This window comes from Protopterus annectens, chromosome 14.part0 (genome assembly GCF_019279795.1).
Source record: "Protopterus annectens isolate FY-2018-M chromosome 14.part0, PAN1.0, whole genome shotgun sequence".
NCBI lineage: Eukaryota > Metazoa > Chordata > Ceratodontiformes > Protopteridae > Protopterus > Protopterus annectens.
Window position 1 is genome coordinate 240196739 of NC_056748.1, and position 7500 is coordinate 240204238.

Sequence of the window (7500 nt, forward strand, 5' to 3'; positions counted from 1 at the left end):
GAACTTTTTATATTAATTCTACATCTAATACTGAATTTACTTAGCCTAGATCACCCTTAGTAATGCCCTTTGACTTTACATGTTTTTGTCTTTTTCTGTCGTATCCGTTAACCTCTTTTTAAATAAAACGGATCTTCCTTTCCAGCTTAAACAGAGTTAGCGTTGTTTCTGCTGGAGCTGTTGTAAGCAGCTTACCTGTATTATATTCCATTACATTTACTTGCCCCTGAAGCGACTCTATTATTACAGAGCGCTATCTCTGCCTGTACAAGCAGAATATTGTGCCTTAGGCATTACCCAGTTTCTGCTCTAGAAACACTCCTAGGGAATTATACATAGCATCTAAACGACTACTTCCATAGTGTTTAAAAGTACCATATACTCGCAAACATAGATAGTGACATGCAAGTTGGCTGCTGTATGACTTATCACTGCCTTATACTGTTGAGCACAATTTCAGACACAGTTTACTTTAGATAATATCCAACTGTTATCCCTCTAAGACAAGTTGCCTGCTAAGAGAAGCTAACGCAGCTCTTTCCAACCTAGATATATGTATGTTTTTTAGTAAAGTTATTAGGATTATAGCTGTACCTGTGTTATTTATTGTACTCTTTAGATGATTTAAGACAATTTAAGTATTTTTATGTCTAGATAATTTAGACAAATCTGGGTATTTTAATGTTTATGTGTCAACTGCATGTAGTTGTAGCTGTATACCTGTTTTCTTATGCCTTCTAATCCTAGTATTATCTATTTCACTATATTCTCTCATCCCACTTTTACCAGCCTGGTGAACCAGTACATTCCTGTACCTAATACCTGAATTCACCCTCCCGGAAGTCTTTGGAAACTTGTCCGAACTAAGGAATTTCCCAACAGCTCCCTGAGAGGCCAGCTTATTAAGAGAGTGAAAGTATGTGCTGCTCTAGATACTAGAACTTTGCACCAATATTTCTGGTCTATGAACCCTGCTATGCTAGGCAAGTTTCCCACTCAGGATAGCCAGCAGCCTACAACCTCCCCTCCAACTATCTTTTTCTGTCTTTTTACCAAACGCTCACATACAGCCTATACTCTCTGTTTTCAAAAGTAGCCCAACTCCCTCTCTCCTTGTAGCCTGCTATCCTTGTATAAGAATGATTTGTCGCAATTAAGTTACTGGCCACTAGGTGGCGCCTTACCATTACCGTTCTGTATCTCAATTCACTACAATTATCTCTTTACTCAGACCTCCTAACCCTGTTGTTTTTTCAGTTTCTTCTCTACATAGACGTTGTTTTCCACCTCCCACCTTTGTCCTAGAGTACACGTTTTCTTCACTCGAACTGTCTGACATATATATGTTCCTTATACTAGCCTGTTAACTTACCTCTACTTTCTCTCACTTTCAAACTTACTTGCTGAATTCTTCCTTTCTACTGATTGTCTTCTCTAGTAGTCCACTCTCTTGTCTCAACCCGCTCCGTTCGCCCTTCGGGCTCACTCCACTCCCCTACCCTGCCCCCAATTCCCACCCGCCCCCAGTGCTCCTACATTTATACCGCTAGTAAACACACCCCTATCCTATCCACTCCAGTCAAATTGATAACATCATAAACTCATCCAAACCTCTTTATTGTACAATACACCCACTAATTAACTAATCTACCTCCTCCCCTATTTACTTAGTCATACTACTACTCCCCACCTGTACCTATAATCTACTTCTCATCCCTTTGCTCACCTCACCAATCATTAAAATGTGTACAACTTTCATCCCTTCACAACTTAAATTACTTATCTGCTTATCACTTTCATCTTCTCTTGTAACTACTTACCTCTTAACAGCCTACGAATACCCACTTAACTCTGCTCTTCTTTTTCCCTCTAAATACACCTCTACACCTATATCACCTTTCTCTCCTACCTTCTTAAATCTCACCACTCAGCCTAACTACCTACTAGCCAAATACCACAAACTAGCACACTTCAAGTTAAGCAAAATAAAAACTAGGAAACTATTTGACTGTTTTTACAAACTTCTCCAACCAAAACATTTTAAATTCCTCCACTCACTATTGGATGGAGATATTCATCCTAACCCTGGCCCACAACATACCAATACCAATGCCTACATAAAACAAGACAAAACTACTTCTCTGTCATCTTCCATACCTACCAACTCTCTCTCTATTGCCCATCTCAACATACGAAGTATTTGTAACAAAATTCCTCAAGTCCATGCCCTTCTAGATGTCCATCAATTTGATATTTTATGTTTAACTGAAACGTGGCTTAAGCCTACCATTAAAAACAATGAAATCACTCCAGCCGGGTATAACATCATTAGACTTGACTGCACTACCAAAAAGGGAGGAGGAGCAGCAATTCTCTATAAAACACAATTCCAAGTTAGTACTATAAATCTGACTTGTACCCTAGATAATAATGCCGAAGTAATCATCTCCAAACTTCAAGTCAACACTAGTAAAGCCATAAATATCATTTGTGCATATCTCCCTCCAGGAAATAACATTAACACTCTCGAATGTATCCTTAGTTCACTCTCCACAACCTCCCTCAAGAAACATTAGTCCTATGTGACTTCAACATTGATTGGTATTCCTGTAACAATACAAACCCCACCTCCCATATAAACCTATATGGCTTCATACAACTCATTAGTAGTCCTACTAGAACTAATAAAACCAACAATAATGAAACCATCTTAGACTGGATCCTTACTAATACTCCCCAACAAACCTACCAATCAGGTACCCTACCAGATGACCTAAGCGACCACTCGCTAACATATGTCATTAGACATAAAACCAACCTAATCTTACCTACTACCTACAGAACACTACACTCAAAAAAGCAATTTAACGTTGAACATTTTCAAACTGAGTTAGGACTATGTAATTGGTCCCCACTAAAATATCTCCCACTTAATGAAGCAGTAGAATGCTTCAATTCCATATTCTTATCCATCCTTGATCACCATGCCCCTAGTCGTACTATTAGAACCAAAGCTAAAGTAGCTCCCTGGCTGACCAACAATACTAGGCAAAAAATCATTCTCAGAAACAAATCTTGGGCTAAATGGTGTACCACAAAGAATCTAACTGACCGCCAATACTTCAAGGAGCTTAGAAACAGTACAAAAAAAGCCATCCTGACAGTCAAAAAAAAAAAACTATTACCTTCAATTACAACAAACCTCCAAAAATGAACCTAAAAAATTCTGGGCCAGTATTAATAATCTTTTATCCCCAGGTCAGTCTATCACACCGAACCCTCAGGACTCTAACCCAGACAATCCCACACAAATAGCCAATAACTTTAATTCTTTCTTCACTAATACTATCCAAACTCTTGCTAGTCACCTATCCCCTGACACCTCTAAGCTACTCTTACCTACTGGTAATACTCCTCCTTCCCTTCACTTACAACCTGTATCTACCTCCTTTGTCTCATCACTGCTCCAAAAACTAAAACCTACCACCCCCTCTGCAGACAAACTTCCTGCAGAATTCTTGCAAATAGGAGCCAAAGCCACTGCCTATCCCATTTCTGTTCTGATAAATAGATCTATAAATGAAGGAATTTTCCCTTCTATCTGGAAGATATCTCACATCATCCCACTACACAAAGGGGGGAACTCTAATGACTTCTCAAACTTTCGCCCCATAGCACTTCTATCACCTCTAGCTAAAATTATGGAAAAATGTATATATAAACAACTACTTAACCACCTTCTCCATAACAACCTACTTGCTAACTGTCAGCATGGATTCAGACCTTCCCACAGTACTACCACTGCTTTACTCTCCTTTACCAACTCAATCAACTACAACCGCAACAACAATTGTCTATCATCTTCAGTCTTCATTGACTTATCTAAAGCTTTCGACATGGTCAATCATAAACTTCTTCTGCACATACTAAAATCTCTCTCACTTGATACCCCTTCCTTAGCTTGGTTTACATCTTACCTAGAAAACCGTCAGCAGGCAGTACTCTGGAAAAATTCACCATCTAATCTCCTTCCTACCTCTTTAGGTGTACCTCAAGGCTCTATCCTAGACCCCCTTCTATTTTCTATCTTTATTAATGACCTCCAATCAGCTATCCCTAACACTACCTGCATACAATATGCAGATGATTCTACTATAATCTGCAGTGCTACCTCTCAAACTGAACTCCAGTCTCTTAAACAAAAAGCCTTTACCACTGTTGAACAATGGTTCTCAAACCCTTGCCTTCTCCTCAACCCCAAGAAAACCAAACACTGTTCTCACCTACCCGTAAATCTACCCCACTTAACTTCACTCTCACTTCCACTGATAGCACTTTCATTTCTCCAGATTCAACTACAAAATTACTAGGAATAACTGTTGACAATAATCTAAGCTTTGACTCTCACATCAACAACACAATAAAATTAGTTAACAAAAAAATTGGATCCCTTTACAGAATTAAACCCTTCCTTACACCTGAAGCAAGAACTACCTTAGCCAGATGTCATCTTATCTCTACTCTTCTATATGCTTCCCCCATTTACACTAATCTCTCCAAACACAATCTCAAGAAACTTGCTACATCTTACTATAATATTGCTAGATTTGCTACAGGATCCCAGTTTAGAACTCACCACTGCCTGAACCTAAGACAACTAGGTTGGCTTGAACTTCCCAACAAACTAATACTTCAACAGCTCTTAATAGCTCACAAAATTCTATATCAACCAACTAAAATACCAATACTCTCTAACCTCATTTCACCATACAATAACATGAAACACCTACGTTCTTCAAACAAACTACTGATTTATACTCCCAAACCAAATAACTCTGCAGGTGACTGCCTCTTTTCCAACTCTGTTGGAAAAATGTGGAGCAAACTACTCTCTGATATCTCATCTTTGTCCGCACTACCACTTTTTAAAAGACAACTGAAAATGCATCTCAATAATCACTGACTTTGCTCCTGTAACAACCCAGATTAACTTTCCTTCTTCCTCTCTCTCTTTTCTTCTACCATAATTACTTTCATTCTCTTCGCCGTATATCCCTGATAGCTATCCCTTTACATAACATCTATGTAGATAAATGTTATCTCATATATACTGTATGACCATTGTAAAAAAAAAAACTTTTTATTTCATTTTTTAAAACATTTTATTATTTCTCTTTTGTTTTTGCTCCTATCATATTTGTATATTACATATATTAACTAACTCTGTTTTGCCTATTGTATTGTATTGCCTATTGCTGTTTAAACTTGTAATAGCCATTGGAGATTTTCTCCCTGGGTCTCTACTGAAAATGGACATATATCCAGTTGGACTAGCCCGGTCAACAAATGTAAAATAAATAAAATAAAATAAATTTGCCAAACACAGTAAAGGATGCCATGAGTTTAAGAAGATTATTTTTCAGGTTGTTGTGGGGATTTTAATGCATATTTAGACTCGAGAGGTATTTTAGCAGCACCACTTGGGGGATATTTTTTCTGGGTTTAAATTATGCTGTCTCCTTAAAATTTATTTTATTATTAAGGAAATTGAAATGATTTATTAAAGTTTAAAAGTAATTGAATGTTGTGTAACATGAATGTAAAGAGTTTTTTTAAATAAGGATGTTTGTATTTTTATTCATTTCTGATGAAGTTCATAATAATTAAAAGAATGAAAGCACTAAAATAATAGTGGTGTTGTTGATTTCCTTTTAACAATTATTGGCATTAGTGCAGTGAAGTGTGTGCCATTGCTGAGCTACTTTGTTAAATAATTACCTTTAATGCTCAAAGACCAGAAGACTGTTGGATATATTCTGATACCAGGTACTTGGACTTGTTTCCCAGTACCGGCACTGCGGTATAGTACAAGGTTAATGCTGTACCCCTGCCATTGGATATGACAATAAAGCTAAGTCCCATTTGCCTGAGGTTTGATAACATATATGGATGTAAAAGATAGCACTTATCAAAAGGAGTTAGGAATGCTTTATAATAAAATACTACGTTTGCACAAAAATATAAAATATTTTCATAAAAAAAATTAAAAAACAAGAAAATAAAATAATCTCTTCAACCCTCATCTTTTCTCAATAACTAAAATTTAATGTTTGTAATAATAGTTGATATTTCTAATTTCTTATTGTACAGCACCTCTTCACATCTCGCCTTCCACATATGCCAAACATATAAATAAAATAATTTTATCTAGATCATCCACTTTTTATTTCCCCAATTATGTCACCAATTAAAATTATCATTAATTTAATACTCTCGTCCATTTCATTATTAATTTTTTCATAATTTCTTTGCAGCATTCCAAAACCTTTTTTGCTCTAGCATAAGACAGTAAAACAATGTTCAGGTCTTTCTTTCCTGTTGTCACTTAAGAAACACTAAACCCTTAACAGATAACTCATTCAATATGGCTGTCCATAAGAAATCTTTCTATATCCATAAATTTTTTCAACCGTTCTTTCCTTTTTTAACTCACTCCTTCAATCATCCTTTAATCCTGCCTATAGTTCAACATAGTAATATAGCTGTTTGACTGACTGTATCATTGTACCTTTTATTTTGGTGAATTTCCATGTCCATCTTCCATTCTAAAAAAATGTTATACTACTTGCATAGCTCTCTCTCTCTCTCTCAGTTACCAAATCTTTCCCATTTTACTTTCTTGCTGTTTTCCAAACTTTTTCATACTTCACTTACAAAAGCCTTCATAACAGTTTATTTTTCATATTTTACAATCTTTAATATCAAGTACAAATATAATGATGCTAAATATGCCACAAAATTATAAACCCTAAAGCACTTTTTCTCTTTTATGGTATAAAATCTCTCTTCTTATTGGGTTTAATCTGGACCCCAATATAATCCCTTAACATTTCTAGCAATTAATTATGTTTTTCTGTAGGTAACATATACACCATTTTAAAGTAACTTGTATAATACCACTAAATAAAGCAAATGCACTTTTTTTCCGAAACAATGTAAAAGGTCCCCATGCCTGCACTGTTACTGTAACTTCTTTAAACTTATTTTCTCATTGTTTATAAATAACCTCTCCATCATCAAATTCAATGCCTAGCAAATTAACATTCTCAGTAAAATAAATCTTAACTTTACTATAACCATACACCTCTTACATTGTTCTTTACTCAACTCCAACATTAGATGGTTGAAGAACTTCTCCAGTACCTTTATTACTCCCTTAACCCATTTACTGTTGCTAAACAAAGGTATTAAACCTACACTTTTATCCCTTCTCACCTTCTCCCTGACTTCCACATTAAGTAAACATTTCACCCATGTAGTTCTGTGCACTCCAGGTAAAAATTGTACCACTTAATTTCATCCCATGTACCTGCAGAATTTGCCAGATCTGCTCATGCTTTATGTTATCAAACATTTTCAATATGTCACCTGCAACTACTCCGGTATCAAATTCCTTTTTTATAGGATATAGAATCTCTTTAACAATCATTAGCTTATTAG